The sequence below is a fragment of the Rhipicephalus microplus genome, chromosome 2 (assembly GCF_043290135.1).
Source record: "Rhipicephalus microplus isolate Deutch F79 chromosome 2, USDA_Rmic, whole genome shotgun sequence".
In the NCBI taxonomy this organism is placed as follows: Eukaryota; Metazoa; Arthropoda; class Arachnida; order Ixodida; family Ixodidae; genus Rhipicephalus; species Rhipicephalus microplus.
Window position 1 is genome coordinate 249,984,731 of NC_134701.1, and position 24,295 is coordinate 250,009,025.

General features: G+C 49.1%; 1 protein-coding gene across 1 annotated transcript in view; it reads left to right on the forward strand.

The window, feature by feature from the left end:
- Positions 1-19,606: 19,606 nt before the first annotated feature.
- The window catches only part of LOC119169294 (uncharacterized), a 135,799-nt gene continuing 131,110 nt past the window's right edge, over positions 19,607-24,295 (forward strand). The window contains exon 1 of the mRNA XM_075879211.1: positions 19,607-19,726. The gene's annotated coding sequence lies outside the window, so the exon portion shown is untranslated. The remainder of the gene's footprint in view (positions 19,727-24,295) is intronic.

Sequence of the window (24,295 nt, forward strand, 5' to 3'; positions counted from 1 at the left end):
CGTGTCTCGTGGACGCATCGTTGTTGTGAGTGTGGGCCGAGAGTCGTCCGGGTGTACTGCAATTCAAGCCAACCCTTGGCGGTAAGTGATGCAAACAAGTCATTACTTTCGTGCGACGTTTATTGCCTTTCGCAGCTTTCTAGAACTGGAAATAATTGATGCAATTACTAGTACGTATACATGTAACTCCCGGCTGAGGGTCACTGTCTACTTCCATACTCCTCCAATTTCAGTTATTACTCCAAGACGCTAACAAAATAGGATACAGCCTTAAAGGTAGCGCCCGTCTATTCTGTGGCAGTTAGGAACTTTTCGCGTGTGATTTTCATGCACTCCAACCGCCCGCGACGTATACGCTTAATGGCCCGTTATACGGCCGTCTATAAGTTGTTCTGGATCACTTAGCGTTTCTTTGTTCTCACCTCTTGATGTTCCCGATTTGTCGCCTTTCGCGACGTTGTGCGAACGCGTCCGTGCTTGTCTCGCGCCAGCGTTTGCATCGATGAAAGCCAAGCACGAGACGCGTGTAGTCACGCACCTTGCTGACCGAACTTTTTGCATAGCCTCCACAGCGTTGCAGCAGATGTATGCAACGGAGTATATAGTTGGGAGCATTGGGAGCACGAGTCAGCGTCTGTAGAAGGAATGGGGTGAGAGTATTAAAGTTGTGGAGTCGATAGAAGAAGAGAAATGGCGCCCATGACCGAGGACGCGTCGGGCGGCTTTTATTGACCGCGAGGGCCTCCACTGCAAAGGCCAGCGCGTTAAGAAAATTTTGTGCGATCGTTTTGACGTCACAGATACGGTAGTAGTTGTGAAATACGGCAGCTTTGCTTTCGCGACACCACTTGCATCATCCCCCGTGGCTGCACTGGTCCTTAGTCGCAATTTTGCGATGCAAATTAGACACGAGAGTGCCACTATGGGCACCGATTCATAGTTTGCTTGCCCGTTTTATTAGATCCAACGCCTCCTAGAAAAAAATTGGCAGCATATCCACGGAGTGAATGATGGAGAGTGGGGCGAAGCATTCGTCCGTCCATTCGCTCTTGCTTCCGTCCGTCCATGCGTCCGTCTGTGTGACCGTCCATGCGTCCATCCGCCCGTCCGTGCGTGCGTCTGTTCGTGCGTCCGTCCCTGCGTTCGTTCATGCATCCGCTCCTGCGTCTGTTCATGCGTCACTCCATGCATCTCTATGTGTGTCCGTTCGTCCATCTATTCACACTCCAAGTACCACCATCTCGCATCTTTTCATCAAATAATCCCCATATAGAAGCATGGCCATCTAGTGGTCATTCCAAGGACTAAACAAGAGGTGGCACACGCACACTTTCCTACGGCTTGCGCTTCGGGTCTACTTCCCACCTTTAACCACCTCGAGTTCATGATATATACTAGTTCGCTGTATAGTCATGGCACTGCGGCCCAACGCTCGCTAAACCTTTCTAAAACCAAGGAGGTTATGCCCAGCGAGCCCAGCGAGTATAACGTAGCAACCTTTTCCTGTCAGATAGTGCTCAATGTACATGCCAATGGCTGATAATGTGAACTGAGAGACAGGAGAATTCGACTTTTACTTTCTTACGGCTTGCACTTCGTAACTATACTTCCCACCTTTAACCACCTCGAGTTCATGGTATATACTAGTTCAGGCCGCTGTGGTAGCTCAGTGGTTAGAGCATCGAACGCGTTATTCGTATATACTAGTTCATTGTATTCATGGCACTGCGGCTCAACGCTCCCTAAACCTTCCTAAAACTAAGGAGGTTACACCCAGCGAGTATAACGTAGCAACCCTTTCTTGTCAGATAGTGCTCAATGTACGTGCCAATGGCTGCTAATGGGGATCGCAGCGTGCGCGTTAACTAAAAGCCAAATGCTCCTGTGTCTCATTCCCCATTAGCAGCCATTGGCATGTGCATTGAGCATTAGTTTTTATTGTTCAACAACGCACAGAAGAAATCTCCCACCGGCACCACCTTGGAGGTCAAAATGTAACAATGTTACACACTACGACTACGTGGGACGAACGGGTGCTGCTACAAAAAGTTTCGCCCCTAAAACAATGCCTGGAACGTCGCTCTCTTTTAAGTTGGAAGCCTCTTGCCAGCGCGCAATCTCGGAGGCCATGCCTCCTGCCTTGTGTTGCGACCGGTCGCCGCGTGAGACCGCGTGCCTCCGTACTGCTCAGTCACGTGACATCACGGCTGCTCGGAGGCAACTGTGAGAGCATTCCTTTGTTCGCAGGGGGTGGCCGTCAGAGACACTCGCGTTCGTACCGGAGTAGGGAGCCTACATGAACGGCCGTTTTTAGGGTGGAGACATCTTAATAAGTGCCTTCAAGAAACTCAGCCAAAACCAGCGGGCAACGGGGCACGCTGTTGCCAGCTTCCACCAAATTCAGCATAGTTTTCTGTGCGCCGCCATTTTGGAGCCAGCCGCCGCTCCCTCCAGCTACGCGAAGTACGGCGCAACAAAAAGGAGCCGACCGTGTGACGTCATCATGAAGTCAGAGAGCATGACATGACAGCGGCGGTTCTCAGGGTCGTGTAAGCGACCCAGTTCTCAAAGTGAGCGCACGAAGAAATTCGCAGCCCACACACAAACACTTGCGACATAATACTGAGGTTACGCTGACACGAACGCAAGCCTGGCAACAGCTCAGACTAGCGAGCGCGTCTCCGTACGAACGCGCGGACGCGTCCCGTTTGTGGGCTTCCTACTCGCAATGCGTGGACGCAGCAACGACAACTTCGGTTATCTACTCATTCGCGAACACCGCGAAACACATATACGTGTGCCGCAGGAAAAAGCAGTGAACGAAATACGCAGTACTCACAGAGCAAATACGAGACGCACTGGTGGGCTCCCAGCCGTCTCGCTTCACTTGAGCCAGCCATAGTTGTCGTCGGCCAGGGCTCGCTGGGAAGCGGAACATTCGCACCCCTTTTCTGTTGTGGTTAGTGCAGAGCGGTACGCAGCATCCAGACATTCTAAGGCTTCACCGGCAGCGTTTAACACGCTACCGCAACGTTCGACGCCGTATTATTGAGAACTAAACGCAACCGGGCGTAGACGCAGTGCGGGCACCAAGATGGGGCGACAGCGTGGCGTTGCTGTCTGGCAACATTGTGTTTTGGTGGGCGGCGGTGCGTTGGCGGCATGTAGTGGTGGGTCAAAGGCTGACATCACACTAAAAACGGCCGTTCATGTAGGCTCCCTATACCGGAGGAGGAGGGTAAAATCAGAGGGCAGCGCGTTCGCGGCACTTAAATCTTAAAGAAGCGGTAAGATCTCATGCATGGGGATCGTACCGCTTCTTTAAGCTCTGGGCTTCAAAACAAAGGGAAGAACACACGGCGTCCACAGCAGAAGCGGAGAAAATGCGTTGTTCTAGCAGACAACACTACCGAGCATCCTGCGAGTGACGTCATCACGTAGGTGGCGCCACGCTATGTCCTCGAGGCCAATTGCCGGTCGCCCAGTCTAGTGTGACCAACAAGGAGGTTAAGTTCCATGTTTGTAAACACAGGTAGACCGACGTCGGCATTATGGGTAAAATTATAGCGACGTCCGCACGTATTTTCTGCCTTAAGAGCTGAGGGCTGCGATGTTCGCCAACAAAACGACGTTGTGAGACGCCATAAGCGATGTGAAAGCCATAAGCGCTGAGGGCTGCGATGTGCGCCATCAAACAAAACAAAACCGCGTTGTAGCTCTTCGGCATACCGTTTTTTTTCCTCGCTGCTTGACTGTGGTGGTAAAAAACATTTATTTCAGAAAAAGTCTACTAGAGAGTGCCGACGTGGCCCATCGGCGTGCTAGAGCGGCAAGACCCTATTCCGGGACGCCAGTGGAGCTGGAAGCTGCCCGTGCGCGCTCCACCAAGGAGCGTTGTGCAGCCAAGGTAGAGCAGCCGAGCAGGTGCTCCTCCCAAGCCTCTCTAGTTGGGATAGGAAAAGGGGTTGAGAAAAGGACGGGATTAACTGGGCACGATGCTACGACGTGATATGTGTCAGCGAGGACATGACAGGTCGAGCAGGTGCCATTGATTTCCGGCAAAAAGTGCCTGGCGACCGCCGGACTGATAAAGGTGTTCGTCTGCAGGCGGCGTAGCAGTCGTTCGTCCGCCTTCTCCAAACCGCGTGCGGGGTCCGAATAGAGGCGGTGCGAAGCCCGGTAATAAGCCAAAATTTCGCGAAAGCGCGTCAGGTTGGTATTGCCAGATTCCGTCTCGGGACATGGAGGGGCAACGGCCTGGACAGGAGAAGCGCGGGCAGCGGCATTTGCCGCCTCGTTGCCGGGCAGGCCCGAGTGGCCTGGGGTCCCGACTATACGAATGGGATGAGTGTTAAAGCGCCAAGAAGCTGCCTGTAGTAGGCTAGCCGCCAGCGGGGCAATGGAACCTTGAAGGTACTGAGAACAAACAGGCTGAGCGCGAGTCCGTCAGGATGGTGCGCGAGGCAGGGTGAGAGGCGGCCAAAGCTATGGTAACCTCTTCAGCGTGCGTTACTGTGTCTGCTCGAAAGGAGAGGCCATCGACGTGTTTGCCCTCTGTAATCACGGCAGCCGTGAAGTGACCCGAGGGGGAGGGACCCGAGACGTCCACGTAGAGAACACCAGGACTATCGGAGTGTCGCGTATGAAGGGCCGCGGCGCGTGCTAGTCTACGGCCAGGATGGAGGTTGGGGTTCATATTACGGGGTAGAGGTTCCACCCATAGCTTTTGACGCCAGAGCTCTGGTACCGGCTGCAGAGGGTCCTGGTCAGATATCAGGTTAAGGCCAAGTCTGTGTAGAAGACGGCGCCCTGAAGGCGTCTGCGACAGTCGATTGATTTGGTTAACGCGATGAGCTTCGCGCATCTCTGCAAAGGTGTTTGTACCCCCAGAGCCGCGAATCGGCTGTCGGAAGTTGCAATAGATGGGTCCAGAGCGCGTTTGTATACTGAACGAAGAAGGACGTCCAGCTGGTGCTCGTGTCGACGACGCAGGCGAAGGTAAGGCAAGGCGTAGAAGACGCGACTGGTCACAAACGCGTGGGCCAATCGGAGGGACTGAGACCCGCGGAGGCCGCCGCGCTTGGTAGAAACTCGCCGTATCATGCGGCTCACCTGTTCGCTGGTGTGTCTGAGGCCTGCTATTGTGCCCTTTGGATCCAAGGACGATGTGAGGTAAAGGCCAAGAACCCGAATATTTTGCACTGACGGGACGGGCCCGGACGGAAGAAAAATTTGAGGCGGCGGTAGCGGAGAGACTGAAAGAAGAGCCGATTTAGCTGGAGAGCACTCCAGGCAGCATGAACAAGCGTAGGTGTCCACCAGAAGGGCAGCCTTTTGCAGGCGTTCTTCGATTTGCGCTAAGGAGCCAGTGTTGGTTCAGATTGTGATATCGTCCGCATATGGTGCGTGTTGTATTCCCTCGACCTCGCTTAGAAGAGAGGGGAGGTTCATCATCGCCAGGTTAAAAAGCAGAGGAGACAGGACTGCCCCTTGAGGTGTACCCCACGTGCCTAATAAGTACGGGCCGTGTTCGGTAGAATTAAGGCGAATGAAGGCGGTGCGATGTGATAGAAAGGCGCGAATGTAGTTAAAAGTCTTCTGCCCGCAGTTTGTGGTAGACAGGTTAGTGAGTATAGTGCTGTGTTTGACGTTGTCGAACGCCGCGCGGAGATCGAGAGCGAGCACGGCTTTATCGTTATGGCGCATAGTAGTCGGCTCTATGATATCGTGTTGAAGCTGGAGCAGGACGTCCTGCGCCGACAGATGTGGGCGAAAGCCAAACATCGTGTCGGCAAAGGTCCTCCTGGCCTCCAAGTAGGCGGAAAGGCGTTCGCGAACCATGGTTTCCATGAGTTTGCCTGCGCAAGACTTAAGTGAGATGGGTCTCAGTGCCTCGATACTAACGGACTTTGCCGATTTGGGTATGAATGTCACGACCGATGTGGTCCATTCCGTTGGAAGCGGAGAGCCGTCCCATATCGAATTTATAAGGTGGAGTAGCGAGTGGTGTGCTTGGTCGGGAATATTTGCCAGGAGCGATACTGTGATTCCGTCGCGTCCAGGGGCCGTGCCCCGTCGCGTCCAGGGGCCGTGCCCCGTCGCGTCCAGGGGCCGTGCCCCGTCGCATTTTCGTGAGTGCAAATCGTAAATCGGAAAGCGTGTATGGGGCGTCGAGGTCGGTGTTAGGGGCGCCGGAATACGTATATGCTGGGCCTGCGGGATCAATTGTGCGGCAGATGTAGCGGTCACAAAGTTCTCGCGCGAGTTCATCCGTAGTGCCCTGAAAGGCATGCAGAGCACGGTGGAGCTGGCGTTGCGTTTCTCCCCTGGTGGTGGAAGGATCGAGAAGGATTCTAAAGAGTCGCCACGCACTCTTAGAGCTCATCTGGTTTGTAGCCTTCGAACAGGTGTCTGCCCAGTTAGCATCGGAAAGTTGTGCAGAGTATGCGGCCGCCTCTGCAGTGAGCGCCTCAATGCGAGCGCGAAGTTTCCGATTAAGTTTGTTGCGTTTGCAGCGCCTTACGAACCCGCGGCGAGCGTGCCAAAGATGTAGGAGGTGTGGATCGATTGCAGGAGTCAAATTAGAGGTTGCAAGGGTGCGAGTGTTCGCTTGTTTCATATGGAGGGCGTATGATGCCCACGCTGCATATTTGGTCTAGGAGAGGACGGCGGGGAATGGTTGCATTCTGAACTGAGTCCAATCGGTGAGACGGGCTTGGCCCCAGTGTTGGCGCATTTTCTGCCGTGGTGTGAACGAAATGCGGAGTAAAAAGTGATCGCTGCCTAGGGTTTCGCCTAAATTTTCCCATGTAGCATCGCGGATGTGACGGGTGAGGGAGAGGTCGGGGCATGTGTCTCGCGTGACCGAGTTGCCGGAACGTGTGGGTTGTGCCGGATCGGTAAGAAGCGTGAGGCTCAGCGAGGAAATGAGCTCCTTGAGCTCTCTGCCCCGGGCCTTCTCGTAGTGGTAACCCCAGTGAGGGCTGGGGGCATTAAAGTCCCCGACAATCACCAGTGGTTGTCGGGCCGCTATACGCAGCGCCCGATGGAAGAGATGCGCAAACGAAGCCCTCGCAAGGCGAGGGGGACAGTGCACGTTTAAGATATGTATTGATGGTTGGCCCCTCCGCTGAGACAGCACTGATATCATGCAGTAGTCGTAAGGAAGATCCAGATCGAGGTCAATCTGTATCGCCGTGTAAGCTTTATGCACGAGGAGGCATGTGGTGGTGCCGCCTACATAGGAGCAGTATCCAGAAAGGGATGGAGCAGGGCCAGATTCTTGGAGCGCCAAGACGGCCGGCTGAGAGCCAAGGGAGCTGAGGAAAATGGAAAGATGTGAACGCTTTCGCCTGTTCCCGAAGCCTCCAGGGTTCCACTGTATGATCTCGAATTTAGACGCAATGTTTGAACGGGACGTACGATTGGTAGCCATCGTGACTGTCTTAGGTTTTATATTTGGTCCCTCATGTCCCGCTCGGAATCCTCAGAGGCAGGGAGGGGCACGGAGGCAGGATTGTCCGATGGCAGGGTGGTGGTAGCCACCTTACGACGACGCCGTGGAGCTGTACCCTCACTGCTCACCGAGCAGGAGCGGGAACGCGATGCCTTGGGTTGAAACTGGGTGATTGCCCAGGCTTGAGTAGCCTGGGTAACCTCTACTACTATGCATTGGACAAAGAAGCTGGTGAGGAGGTGATTAATCGAAGCTTCGACGCGCGTAAGGCGTTCCTCTATGCGCGGGGCGCGCTCCTCGCTAGGGAGAGTTTGGTTAGCGGGCAAGAGAACCCGAGGTGCCGCAGGAGCCTCAAGAGCTTCTGGAGTAGATGCGGCACCGGTTCCGAGTGCTGGAGTACACATGGCTGCTTGGACCGGCGGTTTATTGGGAGTGGACGTAGCGCGAGGACTAAGCTTGGACGTAGCTGGCGCAGCCGCCTGGACAGAGGAGGCCATACCGGATGGCCTTGCAGTACACTGTTGTTGGGGTTGAAGTCGCTTATTTAAGAGTTCGAGTTGTTTAGTTAAAAGAGAATTTTGCTTTTGAAGTGCCGCAACTTGCTGGCGAAGGGTCGCAAGTTCGGGAGGAGGATCGACAGTAGGGGGTGAGAGAGGCTTAGAAGCAGCATTCCCTGCCCAACTGCTCACCTGAGGTACCGCCGCTGGTGCTTCGAGCGGTGGGAATGCCTGAGTGTCGGCGTGGAGTGGTGGAGCCGAATGATGCAGGTTGGTGCCGCTGTCTGGCTGTGACGAACATGAGGTGGTCCCTCGAGGAGATGTTGAGGGCTGCTTGCGTTTCCGATATTTTGCCGTGCAGCCACTGGTCCCAGTCTCATGGGCGCCGTGGCAGAGGAGGCACTTGGGGTGGCAGTCGTGGGCATTGAGACCTGCAGGTGCGGGGGTTGCACATTTGGCACACTGGGTTGGAGCGGGGTGAGGACACTGAGGTGGTCGATGACCGATGGTACCGCACTTGGTGCAAACAGGGACCGTTTTCTTGTAGGCGCGGATATACGTCGCCATGCAGTGGTAGAAGAGGAAGCGAGGTAACTTCGTGCCCTCGAAAGTCACCACCGCCGCCACTGAATCTCCGAGTTTGCGGACCGCGAGGATAGTACCTCGAGGCCAATGCAGTTATGACTTTACCTTCTCCGGGCTTTCAGCGGGGTTTATGTTGATGACGCCCTTGCATGTATCCCCTGGTGCCTTGGCGTGGCCCCGAACGGGTAGCTGCTGATCCCCCACTTGCAGCTGGAAGTCCCCGAGGAGTCGCTGTGCCATAGGCAAAATGGTGGTGCTACAGATCAAGATGTTTTGTTCCCAGATCGGCCACACTTGAATTTGCGTGGTAGTCCGGTCGCCGAGGTAGCTGCGGATGGCGTCGCCCACGTGATCGGCCGGGACGAATGTGCGTAGCTCGCAGGGAACGCGAGGTTTCACTACTACGATGTAGTCGTCGCGAGAGAGGCGAGGAGTCTGACGCGGACGCCACTTGCGTTGCTTCGCTGGCTGCGAGGACGGAGCAGAGGTAGGCACACCACCGGAGGGATGGCGCGCCGGCGTTCCTTGCAAGGCTGGGGAATGGCGGCCCGCTGTGGCGTCTCGTTGTTGTTGAGACGCAGACTTCGATTTCGCTTGCTTGCGTTGCCACAGTCTCACCATGTCGTCGAGGTATTCGTCTTCTGATGGCATAGTGTTTACGGGGGATGAAATCTCCATGGACAGTACTTGGCTGGAGGTAGGATCATAGCCCGTAACCACGTTAGCGGCCGCCATCGCCGGGCTTAGAGCCCTTAGCGAGGCGGCGTTGTAGCCGGGAGTGAAGGACGTCCCTCAAGTTGTCAAAACTGGACCCACCTGGACGAAGGCGTTGTCTAGGCGAAGCGGAGAACTTGACGTTGACGATAAACCCAAGTTTCAGGGGTACCAAGGTGGATGTCCGCAGAAATAGCAGAAAATCTACGGAGGCGATGTGGAGGGCGTCCTTCACCATCGAGCGTTCCGCTGCTTGACTGAGAACACCACATGTACCATTAAAAAACACAGCAGAAACTGTGGTAGGCAGAGCGTCTTTTGCCTACCAAGACAGTGCCACCGCATTTTCGTGACGTAAGTCCGGTGGAATTTGTCTATAACCTCCTTGGTTCCCAAGAAAGCGAAGAACCGCCTTGAAGACCTGGGTGTGGTGCCATGCAGGGAAGAGGAGGTCCCTCTGTGTCGCAGCTCGCAGACACCATGGCGACGGAGCGCAACGAGCAATACCGTGAAGTCGTGCACACCATATAGTTTTCTAAAATTAACTAGAGGGGACTCTGGCGCTGCGATCGTTCAGCGTCCATGGGGATGATGGGTAGTAAGCACATTTGCCTAGTCTTCGTACTTGCGGGTGGCGAATCGTACTTGCGGCTTAGTTTACTGGTGTGTTTTGGTTTTGTTTTGAAAGAAATATTCAACCCTTTTGAACTTCGTGACCCAATTTGGAAAGGTAAGTCGAAAAAATAGGGTGGTGAAGCGCAATCGCTGAACATTTGCTTTTTTTTTTTCGTGAGAAAACTGCTTCAAGTCACACGAACACACTCGGGGCCAAACGCAGGCCAGACGTATGAAGTTTAGACAAATGTGTGTACTACCCATCATTCCCAAGTTCACTGAAGCGCCGTGCGTTGCAGCTCCCATAGACACTAGCGCCAGAGTTCCCTCTAGTATATATTAGAAAACTCTATGGTGCACACAACACATGCTACAAACAGTGGGTGGTGAGCACGGCAGCGACTCGCGTTTCTGCAGCTGCGGTTTGCAGGCACGCATGTGCGGCTCGAGATGTCCCACTACTTGCCGCGAATGCAGCGCCACTTCTCAACGTCAACTCCCTTTCATCTATAGTAAGCAGCACAGAATAGAGGCCATCATAGTATGTAGTGTTACTAGAGCCCTCATTCTGGGGCGCATGATAGTATCAGACTACGAGTATCTATAATCTCGAAAAGATATTCGCTGGGCTTCGCGACATTCTAGTTTTCCGGAAGTTTTAAACTCGATTTTCACAATATAAATCCTATTCACATCACTTATATATCGCGAAAGGGATGCCGAAGTCTGTTGCTTTAATTCATGGTCTTCTCATTTTCAACAGCATGTAATCATAAGCACTGACCAGTTGCCGCTTTTTTTTTAATTGGCACTAAACAGAAACGATGACTTGGTTTAGGTTGATAAACTGTTCTGAGAACTCTAATAGCACAAGTTTCATTGTCATACATTCATTATTAGCGGAGAAAATCAAGGTGGAAGCTTCATTTTTGAATTTCGCGCCGAAATCTACGCGCGTGACGCTTAAATTTCAAAATGTATTTTTCGTACTTTCGTCACATTGGCTCGAAACTTTCTTAAGCTTAGTGTGCTAGGTTCACGGCACCCGCAGATGACAATGAATTTTGATTTTATCGTTTAGAAGCCACGTAGAGCCCAGTAGACGCCTTCAAATTCATGACGTCACGGTGTTTGGTGCGGGAATCTCAAGGTGGCGTCTCCACCTGCATTTTGTTTTCGCGCGTTTTTTTTTTTCGCTTACCAAGTGTCGTGTCACGGTAACAGTGTTGTTTTCAAGATTGTGAAATCGCACTTCGCTAACAAGCGAAAAATCGTTTTTAAGATTGCATTGTCACAGAAGTAAACCCTCATAGGGTCTTCATACGTATTTGCCAGATACGACTCGAAACCTAAAGTGCGCTTTTTATTCTCAGTCGATGTACTAATAACCTCCTCGATGATATCCCCCTGCTGCTTACGTCATTCTGCACTGCCACTATAGATAGAATCGCGGGCATTGCAAACTTTCTCCACCGCATCCAGGTTAACCTGAATTTGCGCTGCCTCCGGTATCGGCCTATATATTTGACAAAGCGACCGTGCCATGTGATGACGTCATCATGTTCTGTCACGGGACATCGTGATGACGTCACAAGCTCTGGCGGACCGTGACGTCATGGTCATGACGTCATCGCGTGATGATTTTTTTGCATAACTCGTGCTGAAGCAGGCCAATGCCGCTGGCAGTCATTTTTCTCCTGTGGTGGGGCTTCTGAAGCCTTCGTCTTGATGACAAGTGCGTCATGCGTGCTTTTACGCCAAAACACCGCTTTGTTGATGTCTTTAATGATTGTACTGCACGTTCAAAGCCGAGACACAGACACTTGGTGCTGCAAATTCGCAATCCTGAATAATAAAAATAAAAATCATAAAAATAATGATAATAATAATAATAATAATAACAATAATAATAATAATAATAATAATAATGGCTGATACCTCTGTGTAGGAATCGGCATAACGTGAAAGTGAGGCGTGCCTTAACAGAGGCACTTGAAGGTTTATTGTGCATTGTTTCACCAAAAGGCTGAAGGTCTGAATGCTATAGGAACAAATTGTATTGTCCCGCGAGTAATGACAAGCAGCATGGAACTTGCAGCACGTAGCTCAAGCAGAAAGTACCGTAGCGGATGTATAAGACTTCGGACTCGGTGAATTGGTTATTGAAGGGTCTTTATTTTACTAAGGGTCTATTTTACTAAGGGTCTTCATTTTACTACGCGACCTTAAACAAAGGGCCCCAAGGCCGCTTGAGGATACCAGCGGTTTTTCCGAGCAGCTTGTCTCGCTGGCTGCCGGTAGACTCCCGTCTCTCCTATGACGCTTTCTCGCCTCCGAGGCGATCACGTGAACCGGCCGCGGCTTGCCAGACGCCAGCCACCGGTGTCGAAGGTCGAAACATAGCGACGCCCGGTTCAAAAAGAAGAATTGCGATGACAGGCAAATACCTCTCGCATCCCGTAACGATTCGAGAGAAGAGCTGCGGTCTGTTCACCATCAGTTTAACGACTGATGTGGGGCTCTGCGGCTTGCGGGGTGCGACGAAATGGCCTGGAGGCATTCAGGGCAACAACACCGACAAATCTTGGACAGAGTCTGTGAACTTGCTGTCACGCAACAGTACGCACGAAATGCGTATACGTAGGGCGAGCGCGTACTGTAACTAGCTTGGCACTTGAAGCGCGCTGTTCAAACACAAAGCAAGACGCACGAAACGAACGCGCAAGTATATAGACAGGATGAGCGCGAATAACTGTCCTAATTTTTTCTTATTCATATGACGAAGTCACTCTACGGAGGCTTTACCAAATATAGGGACCTCACTTCGCGTGATCAGTGTGCTCCCTTTGTGAACGCGGCCACGGCAGCGAGGGAAGTGAAATTGGTGCTCGCATGAACGAGTGTAACTTCAAAGCGAATTTGCGCTGGGAGCGCAAGACGAGCAAAGCACTCCTGAGATGAGAGTAGGCGCACGAGCAACCACGCCCTCTGGAGGCACGCGCGCATCGCGACGCGCAGGGCGACGACCTTTGTCGCTTTAGAGTGCGCCCAACTGGCGCCCTTCGTGCCATCTCATTTCTGATGGCGAGAACGTTCTGACGTTGCTTAGCTCTAGGACCGATAACGGTATATGGTGTAACGGTATATGGTGTCGCTGTTAGCAAGCCAAATAACGTGCGTTTGGGACTTGATGATTTCGTGCACGGCGTGCTGGGGAGCAAGAGGTCGTATGTTCAACGCCCAGCGACGGAACTTTTTCTTCTCGTTTTTTTTTGTTTCATTTGCAATCTGTTTATAATTTCCAACGTCATATCCGTAGCGGAAATACGTCAGTGGAGCCGTTGTGGACCCCGGCATAAAACGCTTTTGCGTTAATTATATTATATATACTGTAATAATAATAATAATGATGATAATAATAATAATAATGAGGATGATATCTGGGATTTTCCGTCTCAACACCACTGTATGATTATGAGGGACGCCGTAGTGGAGGGCTCCGTAAATTTCGATCATCTGGTGTTCTTTAGTGTGCGCTAACGGGACGAGTATAGGCACGGGCCTCAACCATTTAGCCTCCATCTAAAGACGACTGCCACGGCTGGGATTGAACCCAATGACATTCGCGTCAGCAGCCGAGCACTGTAACTACTACATCACCGTGGTTGACAACCCTGAGGTATTTGTCCTTGTAACGTTGGGAGAGCAGCCTTCTGAGGCACCGCCAGTCTCGCTATAATGCCGGGGTACATTACTTAACTTCAGAAAATTGCCGAGGTGTGTATGCAGCTGTCTCCTAACACTCAATCAGATGTGTTCTAAAGAAAGAAATAACTGACGATTAGGGTAATGCGAATTCTGAGCTCAGCTTCTGTTGGGCCAACGCTGTGTTTGAAGTTTTGATGTACCCGCAGTTGTAGCAATGTGACATTCGTTACACATTGCCACGGAAACTGTACCAGTGCTCGAGCGCTACGCACATCGCTCTGCACTGCAGGCGTCGCGAATCACTACCTAAATGGTGGCCTGCAGTCCCGTCACGACAAGCGAAGCCAGTGACAGTGCACGTGCCAGCCCTGCATGCGCACGAGCTCCGATCGAGGGGGTGGTGTAGAGGGCTCGTGATACTAATCACTCTTATAGAGTACTCTAATCACTCCAGCTGTGTTTAAAGCTGTGTTGGTCCTGGGGCGCCCTCTATTAGAATGTGTACGGACGGACACATGGACAGACGAACAGGAGCGCCGACGCACGCTCCGCCCCACTCATCGTCATTCACTCCGTGTATATGCTGTAACTTTTTTTTGGGACGTGATCACTTTCTCGGGATTTCGCGTCGCGCTGTGCAGTGAGCGTTACATGTACTAAGAAAACGTGAGCTCGTTAAGCTGTGAGCGGCGCGACATTTCACCTTGTATCGTTCTCGAGGTGACGTACGCCAGCTGGATGTTTCGTTAGCGCATGCGGCAAGTTGCGAGTGATCTTGCGAGCGCATGAAGTCGTACCCCGAATGCACACGCTCGAGGATATTATTTCAGCTCTTCGGCAAACGTAGCTACGTATTTCCAAGCGGACAATTCAGAAAAAGAAAAAAAACAATTCGTATGTGACACATGCATTGTTTCAATTGCTGCCACGACGGTAACGTTTGTTTACGTTTACGCTGACTGTCCCAGCATTCGATTTTGCAATCTTCGGACAGCTTCGGGTCGTCTCGGGTTCTCCCCACACGTGACCGCGATGCTATTTTCCTTCCTGACCACAACTAGCTGGCTGATCCTCGCCAGAGTTTTGCCAAAGGTCTGAAAATCCAAGATCCCCACTCAGTCACATCGGGCATGGCCCGTCGCCCCTAAAGAAACAATTGAGAGAACTGTATATACGATACTGTTGGAAGAGCAGATATTTGCGGTCTCTATGAGCCGAAAGAAATAGAGGTGTTTAGAAGACTTAAACACATGACCAATTCGGTTTTACCAAATAACAAAGTGTAAGGTGTAGTTTGAAGCTATTTTCAGTTAATACAAAGTGTCGCCTTCAAATCTGTTATGTTTATTGCGTTATGTGTGTTTATTAGGAGTGTTTTACGCCTTACAGTACTTGGTATTGTACTATGGGAGAGCAGAAAGCCATCCCAACAGGATAAGGCATGTTTAGAAAATATGTTTGATTATTCAGAGTACGATGTACTCACTTTACACGAGAGGGCATTAATCATTCCCGGTTGGGCGTGCGTAAAAAAAAAGTGGTGAACGATTCAGTGTACCTGTTACTCTACGGAAGTGCGTTAAAAAAAGTTGTTAATAATTTAGAGTGCTTGGTACTCTACTATGGAAAAGCAAAAATCCGTCCCGGGGGACTCATATTTCATGAGGCCATGTCGATAAAAAGTACTGCACCGATTTAAAGCAGCACAAAGGTAAAGGAGGGTCATCGTGGGAACAACGTTGATTGGATGTTTAGAAAAAGGGGGTAACAATTCAGAGAACTTGGTACTCTGCTATGAGAGAGCACAAATCCGTCCCGTGAATGGGACCCTATGTGTGTTTAGAAAAAGTGTTTAACAATTTAGAGTACTTTAACGATTTAGAGTACTTGGTACTCGACTATAGGAGAGCTGAAAGCCGTCTTTTGAGCATCACAAACAAAAAGCACATGTGTTTAGAAAAAGCGGGTAATGATTGAGAGTCCCATTGTACTCTACTATTAGGTACTCTACTATGGGAGAGCATAAAGCAGTCCCGTGGGAATAAATTTTGTGAGTGTGTGTTTAGAAAAAGTGGTCAATGATTTTGAATAATAGGAACTCTACTAAGGGAGAGCACAAAGCCGTCCCGCGCGCAGCCAGAGGAAACAAATCGACAAATCTACATGTTTGTATAGAAAAAGTGGTTAACGCTTCAGAGTACTACATGTTTTAGTAAACTTGTTTAGAAAAAATGTTTAACGATTTCGAGTACTTCGTACTCAACAAGGGGATATCACTGAGCCATCCCACTAAGAAAAAGCGACGATCGATATTCGAAAACGGACACCTGGCTGCTACATAATGTCATTGAAAAAAAAAACGCCCACCACGTGCACAAGCAAGAAGCGATTATAATCTGGGAGTGTGCTTTCGTTCCTACTAAATAATATGCCATACCGCGCAGCCTTTATGGGTACTCTTACTGTCTGCCTATTCTAATAAGAGATGTTTTTGCGGCAATCGCGAACTACGAGGAGCAGCCAACACAGGGACGGAGTATTTACTCGTAAGCATATGCATGTTACCGCAACACTTCGTTCCACGTACTACGCTAAGGCTTTTTCGCAATTTTCTATTACCTTAAATTACGTGTCGTGGACTTGAGCACTCCTGCTCAAACAAACGGCTACGAGGGGGATTATGCTGACAGCTTCTTGATCTGAAATTGTCATTTTACAGAGTGAGCGTACAACCAGAGGAGCGTGTAGCATTTTGCTTTTGTAAAAAAAGTGCCGCCACATCCACGAAGTGAATGATGATGAGTGGGCGAAGCTCCGGAGGTAAACCTGGTAAACCATGAATCCTCCGTACATTTTGTCCACTCGATTTTATTGCAACGCTCCCCCTAGCGTACGTCGCCGCATTATATCGAACGATGACACGCGCCATATGTGGCATCATTCCTATTTTATAACACCTCGCATCTTTCATAATCAACTACACGTACCGCCGTCTAGTTTATAACATCTTGCATCTTTTGGATGGATGGACGGACGGACGGACGGACGGACGGACAGATGGATTGACGGACGGACGGACGGACGGACGGGTGGATGGACGGATGGATGCGGACGGATGGACGGATGGATATGGCTGTACCCTTTAGATCGGGCGGTGGCTAGCGTAATACTTAATGCCGTCAGCTACAAGTACCGCCATCTAGTGAACACTGCAAGAACTGAACGAGAGGTGGCTACATACAGGGGACGCACAGCCCACGCCTTAAGGAGCTTCGCTCCTAAAAATTGCGAAGGCGGCGGCCGGAATCGAACCCGTGACCTTCGGGTAATATGCCCGGGGAGGGGTTGAGGCTGCCACCCGGGATCCGGCGAAGGACGACTCTTGCGACGGAAGCAACAAGTAGAAGATGCGTTTAATTTACATATTTGCAAGAGAAGTACATTGCAACGAGAGCGTACAGACGCGCCTTTCCATCACAAGGGCCCAGAGCGCACTCGAGATGAGCGGGCCAGCGAAGTCCAGAGAGAGAGAGCTCCGACCGCACACGCGACGCGCTTTTTATATTCTCGTCCGTTCACGTGCATCTTCTCAGACGCTGGCTGTGTGCCCCAGCGACGCTGATGTGCGTTTCCTGCGGCGCACACAGACGCCTCCCGCGTTCCTGCAGGACGCGGACAGCGTTTGACCGTTACGCCGATGAGCGTCCCTTGCAAGCCACCTCCTTGCTGTGCCGGTCATAACACGGGCCAGCAGCCAAGTATATATACTGTACCGGGCACGGTGGCGTGCGTGCGTAGACGTTTATTTAATATGCTGAACGATGAGAGCACTGCACTTGGCTGAAAAAGCGACGACACAACACGGATGCATGGTCGGACTGTGCCACGACGTACCGCGCTCGATTCATTTTTTAGGAGTTTGCTCCTTTCGCTGGGTGGTGTCTCTCGTCATTGCGCCGGTCTGTACGCTAGTACGCATTGCTCCCGCTAGAGGCGCAGCCTTGCTCTTCGTTTCAAGAACACATCGCTAGACGTCGCGCTGCCGCTCGCTCGACTCTCGGTTATCTTGGTGCATGCTCTGGTTTTATGGGACCATGTCTATATATATAAAACGCTCGCTAGTTCGCTTCCTCTCTCTTTCGCCGGACATTACTCAGTGCGCTTCGATACTGCTAACCACTACGAACGTCGAAGAAGCTAAGAGGGTAGAGTGGAGAGCGCAATGCGGCTGTGGCCCGGGCTCCTCCGGGTCCGCGTATCTTTTTTTTTGTGGTGGGGGGGGAGGGAAGCTGCCACGAACCTTCGCTATAATAATAATAATAATAATAATAATAATAATAATAATAATAATAATAATAATAATAATACTTTTTAATTCACTACCTGAAGAATTTTTTTCTGCGAGTTCAAAAGAGCAATTATAGAAATTACTCGCTGAGCTGTAAAATCACATGGTCTACTTGTATGTCACGTATGCTCTGCGTCCCTCCTTTGTTTTTTTTTATTTACTGCCTGTAAAAAAGCAATGGTGTCAGTCATTAGTCTTTTCGTTGGCAAAGAAGCAACAATAGTTTTTGTTTTTCTTGTATCCACATCGCTGCAACCGGCTCTGCCGGGCCTAGTTGCACAAGTCCTTGTGAATTATTATTGTTGTTGTTGTTGTTGTTGTTGTTGCTGTTGTTGTTGTTGTTGTTGTTGTTGTAATAATTGTTGCAGTTTAACGTCCTAAAACCTTCGCTGCCCCTGGTAGGGCACATCTTTGTATGATGGTCGAGTGGATGTATGGAGGATTCACGTTTTACCAGATTTAACCTCCGGAGCAAGCTCCTTGATCATCATTCGCTTTGTGAATATGGCGTCATTTTTTTTTTTGGTCATGTAGCTTTGGCGCTACGCTGTACCAAACAAAATAGTGATCATTAAGCGAGCGCTAACACCAGTGTTCTTAGGCTAGCCCTTGCGTGTTTGCTTATTGGATCGTCGTGGCTACATTTATCGATGAGCCCCAGTATATACCTTATTAGCAAGCTTGAGGTTCATACCGCTATACATGATCATTTAAACAAACCACAATATCGCCGATAACGTTCTGATCGGCTCCTTTAGAACGTTTTCTTGCTTGTAAGCGCGCTTATGACTCCTCAACGCGCTTTTATGCACAAAAGCGACGCTTCGTGGTGTACATGCATAGAACGATAAGAAGCACAATCAAGCAGCACGTCAAGCATGTCAAGTCGTTCCAACTTAATAGCGATGTCTTAGTATATATACCGTAGTAAAAAAAAAACGGAGTTAAGAATAAATTAAAGTGTTATCAAAGACGGGGTTGCTTCCTTCATTCCATTTCCTGCTCCATGCAAAAATTAAGCACGCGTTCATTTCTAGAGTGTCCGAGTGAAAGAGGAAAAAACCAAAAGAAGAAACAGAGGAAGAAACTTTATTCAGAAAAAAAAAATTAACGTCGTTAAATGCAGCCGATAGTGCGCTTTGATCACTCGGCTTTTTTTTAACCCTTTTTCATTTTTTTTTCTTTTTCACTCCCGCTCATTTAAATTTTTTTACGATCACCGCGGGGCACTCTCCCTCGCGCTGAGCCCCGGGTCTATCTTTTTTCTTTAGTTTTCGTACTTCTCGTTCGTTTCTTTCTTTCCATTAACGGAGGTCCGCGCTTGGCGGCGCGCGGCCGTATCCGTGCGGAGCGTGGGGCCAGTCGAAGCGGCTGCCCCACACTGACTCGAGCGTCTAGCTCGGCGTCGTTCCCCGTCGCACAACGGAGCCATGCCTCGGCGACGGCGATGGTCGTCGTTCTCCTCGAAAGCTCCGTGCGAAGGTCGTCGACGCGAGAGTCGCGTTGCCCGCAGCTGCGACGACGTTTGCGAGGTCGCAGTAGCACAACAGCTGAGGAGGACTCCTTCGCTGTATCGACCTACCCACTCCCCCTCGTCGCTAGTGGCGCACGTTGTAGCCACCGCCTCCCCGCCAAATGGGGTTTAAACCGCGGCTCCTTTCCCGATGCCGCGTATTCGTCGCGCGCCCCGTCACGACCAAGACGATACTCGACTGTCTTCTTCTTCCCCCCTCCTTCTTCGACTCGGTGCCGACAACGACGATTGACTTCTTCTAAGAGTACCTTCCTTGACTGTCTTGCACGGTAAGTCTTCCGAGGAGTCATACACCGGGTGTTTTTTTTTTCTTATTCTTAGACAACACATTTTCTTCTTTTAGATATACATATATCAGTGAGAGACGGCCGTAGTGAAGTACCTCAGCTTGATTACCATACGCGGAAGACATTGCTCACACGAGAAATTGAAATATGTAATTATTTCGTAAAATAAGCTTCTCTGGCCTTCTACTTTCCATTTAGTGATGTCATGGTACACACATCAATTGTCTCATTGTGGTCGCTCAGTTTACGAGACTTATCCACTTGCAATAAAACGTTTTTAACTTGCAATAAAACGTTTTTTAGAATTGCGAGATTCTTTAGATCAAACATGCGGTATAGATGCACCGTGGTATAAGCATATACTTACTTTAATAAAAGCAAAGCGTGTCTTTCTTTTTTTTTTTTGCAGTGAAGCACATATGTAATCAGACCACTCAAATACGTTTACTTTTTTTTTTGAACGTGCTTATATTGGAACTACTGGTCTCAGCTGGAAAAACTGTTCGAAATGTTTACACATTGCTCATCCACAGGGTCCATTTTGTAAATTGCGATATGTGCTGTGAAATATTCACTTGATAATTTAGTTGGGGAACTGCTAATTAATTAACTAATTATGTACGGCTTTCCCGAGGATGCAACATCGGCCATTTGGGGTAATCTAGCGCAGTGACATATATAACTGTATAATTTCTCACTGGTTATTTTACGTCTAAACTTACGGAGCTTTTTTTCCTTGCTATCCGTCTACTTTGTGCGGGTCTTTACTTCAGAAATAGCTCTGGTTACTAGTAATACTGAAGGATCTGCGAAGTCGGACAATAACGCACACACAGAGAATAATATTTGGGGTCTTGTGAGCTAAATCCATGGTGTGATTATGAGACATGTCGTATAGTAGAGTATCTTTCCTATCTCTCCTATCCCCTCGATATGTCGTCGCTCTCACGCCTCTTTCTCTATACCTTTATTCCTACCCTTTTAATCCCTCCTCACCCCCATCCCTTGTGAGCTACTGTTGAGGTGTCGCTCGCTGAAGCAGACAGTTACGGGGCTCGATTTTCTTTTCCTTTCTCACTTGGAACCACTTAGAGAGAGATAGAGAGAGGGGGGGCTCAGAATAATTTTGACCACTCACATCGCACAGTACCCGACCCATATTTCGCCTTTTTTAAAATTCATTTATTTCAACACACTGCATCCCCGAATGGTTATCGCAGGAGTTGGCAGAAACAATACACAAAAGAGCATCGCAGAAGTGGGTAAATATACAATGCGTAAAAGATAATAACAAAATGCTCTAAACGTCAATGATTAGTCATATACTTGAAATAAGAAGCCATCAAGGGATGACATCTTATTGTATATTACTACAAGCGACTGGCATCGAACCTGCGGCTTTCAAGTCAGCGGCCAAGTGCCGGAACAATTGTGTTGACTGGGGTGGGCAGCACGTATAAGGAATATAAAGTTTTGCCATATTGACAAATCGTCTAAAACAGTTTGAGCAAATACTCCACCTAACCAGCAGAACGGCTTAAAAAAAAGAGCAGTGTTGGCAAACTTAACTACAATGGGAACTTCATTATTTAATTAATTTGCAGGAATTGGCCTATTATCTTAACTATTTTCTTTGAAGTACGATCTTTTTGGTCTGAGATGCCGGAGTGTTCTGAGAGTTCTGAAAACAAAAAGCATTGTCACCAAGACCCACGTAGCGGGACCGAGGCGTCTTTGTCGTTGCGTGTGTGTTTTACAGCGAAAGCTGTTATGGGATCAGAACACGGGTTACGCGCGCCGCCGTAGTCCGCCGCCGCCGGTGTCCGTAACCAGTATCGAACGAAAGAAGCTCGGTAAATAAAAAAGCTCGAATGACACAATAGCGTGCCTGTCCAGTATTATTAAACTAATTAAACAAAAAAACAATAATGGCACAATGGGATTCTAGCCCGGGCCCGCTGCGTGCCAGCCCAGTATTCTACCACTGAGCCATTTTTTTTCTTTTTTTTCATGGTATTTATTAAAGTACTTGGGCAATAAAGACAAAATCAAGCGAACAAAAGTACAATCAAATCGCGAAAGTAAGCGTTCAAGCGTTACTCATAAACACTAAATGGCTAACACGGCGTGAGTTCCTCACATGAAGAGTTTTTCACATCGTGTTATACAACCCAAAAAGGGGTGAGGTCAAACAGTTCTCTAAGACGGAGTACCAGTCCGGTCGAAAGTCTAGCTCGTCGTAAATGTTTTTTAGGTGGATAGCCATTTGAATGAAGTGTGCGCTTCAAAGGTGGTGGGCTCTGCATTGTGGTCTTGCATTCGTGTCTTCCACAAGCTGTGCAAACCCATGAGGGAAAACATATCATATGGTACTTCATCAAGCGTTGCTGGTAGAAGATAACGTATTGTGTGAGAATTAATGACGAAACGTTTTTTCAGTGCTCGCTGAAGGACATCCCAAAATAGTATGACATCTTTGCAGCTAACAAAGCAATGTTCAATCGTTTCCGGCACATCACATAGACGGCAGTTAACAGACGGAATGAAAATACCTTTTCTTTCTAACCATGTCTTTATTGCCTTCTTGACTACAGGTCAAGCTAATATGACAATCACTATCACACGTGTTTCATGCGTGATAACGCGTCAAACAAAGATATTACATCTTCAACACAGTCGGTAGTCTCATACACATCTCGCACTTTTATAACAGCTTCCACGAAACACTCATTAACGGATAGAACTCTCACATCACAGTGTCTGTACGATAGCATACTACGCCAAACCGAATGAAGACCAAGTAAAAATATAACATCCAAATTTTGCACAGAACTATCACAAGGCAAAAAACGAATTCCATATGAAGTAAGAGGTAAATCTTTTTTAAAGTCCTCTGTAAAATGTCCCAAAAGAAAATAGCGTTCTTACAATCAATAAACACATGTTCAATGGTCTCAGGTTTGTTACACAGGAGACAGCTGCTTCCCCATGGTACATACATCCCTCTCTCTTCAAGCCACGTTTTAACTGGCAAGGTTCCCGTATGAAGTTTAAAAAAGACGGTTTTCACATTGGGTGGTATACACATGTTTTTCACTCGCTTTAGTACGTCATGACCATATGATTTTTCATACTTTGAACGGTACAGAGGCACAGGAAAAACATTCTGTATTAGGTCTTTCATAAGGCACTTTCTTTTCACATTAGTTAGGTAATCTATCGAAAACCTCGCCCTTAAGAAACGATATGAGAACACAACTTCGCGCAAGAACGGTGACAAGGTGTGTCGTTCTCGCCTATCTGAAGATACAAGGAAGTCAGGCATGTGGTGTAACAGCGTTGTTTGAAATAAAGAACGGAAAAAAGAGTCTCTCTGGTCTCTAATGAGCAAGAAACGTGATATTACTTGGTTAAGAAACAGATGGCACTGAGACAGCCCTCCTTGCTTAACTCGCCGAAACAAGTTCGTTCTAGATGTTCTCTCCCACGTAGAGCTCCAGATGAACGTGGCGAATATCCTGTGGACTTTGTGGATGCTTTTACACGTACAACTAAGTACTTGTAAAAGGTACATAATTTTAGCAGCCAGAACCACGTTGCATACAGCTGACCGAGAGAAAATTGATAAGCCACGACCGCCCCATCCTTCGGCGGTCGCGCGCAGTTCTTCAGCCTTTCCAAGCCAAAATGCTTCACTGTCTTGATACCTGTCCAATGGCACCCCTAGGTAACGACTAGGCGTCGTGAGCCACTGAATATTTCCAAAGGAACTGGGCGTGAGGTCCCAATTACCATGCCATAAACCAATGCTTTTATCTTTGTTCATTAAACTTCCACTCGTGTCACAAAACCTTTGAGTGATCTTTAATAACGAAGTGACACTCTCTCTATCAACCGCAAAAAAGGCAATATCGTCGGCGTATGCCAAAACACGCACTTCACACGACTGCAACCTGAAACCATTAATCTCTGCATGGTAAATCACTTTCTGACACAATGGTTCCAAAAATAGAGCGAAGAGCAAAGGACTTAAAGGACACCCCTGGCGCACGGAGGAAAGTACTTGTATGCGCTGTGAGAGTTCTCCATTTACAATTAAATTTGTGGTTGAACTTTTGTATGCCAATTTAATACCTTCACATATGATCGCACCAAGACCAACGTACTCAGCTAGCATGAAGAGTATATTGTGTGGAACCATGTCGAAAGCCCTGGCTAGATCAATTTGCAACATAGCTACTTTTAGAAGCGCAGCGTCACAATACTACAAAATTCTCCTGGCAACATGAATATTCGTGAATATGCTCCTACGCTTGATGCCGCAAGTCTGATGTGACCCGACCAACTTGTATATAACTCCTTGCAACCTCCTAGCCAGAACTTTCATAAACACCTTATAATCTACGTTTGTTAGCGTGATTGGCCTCTATCCTGTCACTTTGCGTAAAACATGTTGCTCTTTCCCTTTAGGAATCAGCACGGTGTGTGCCCGATTAAACGATGCAGGCAGAGTTCCGCGATCTAAAGACTCTGAAAAAACCTCATGCAACG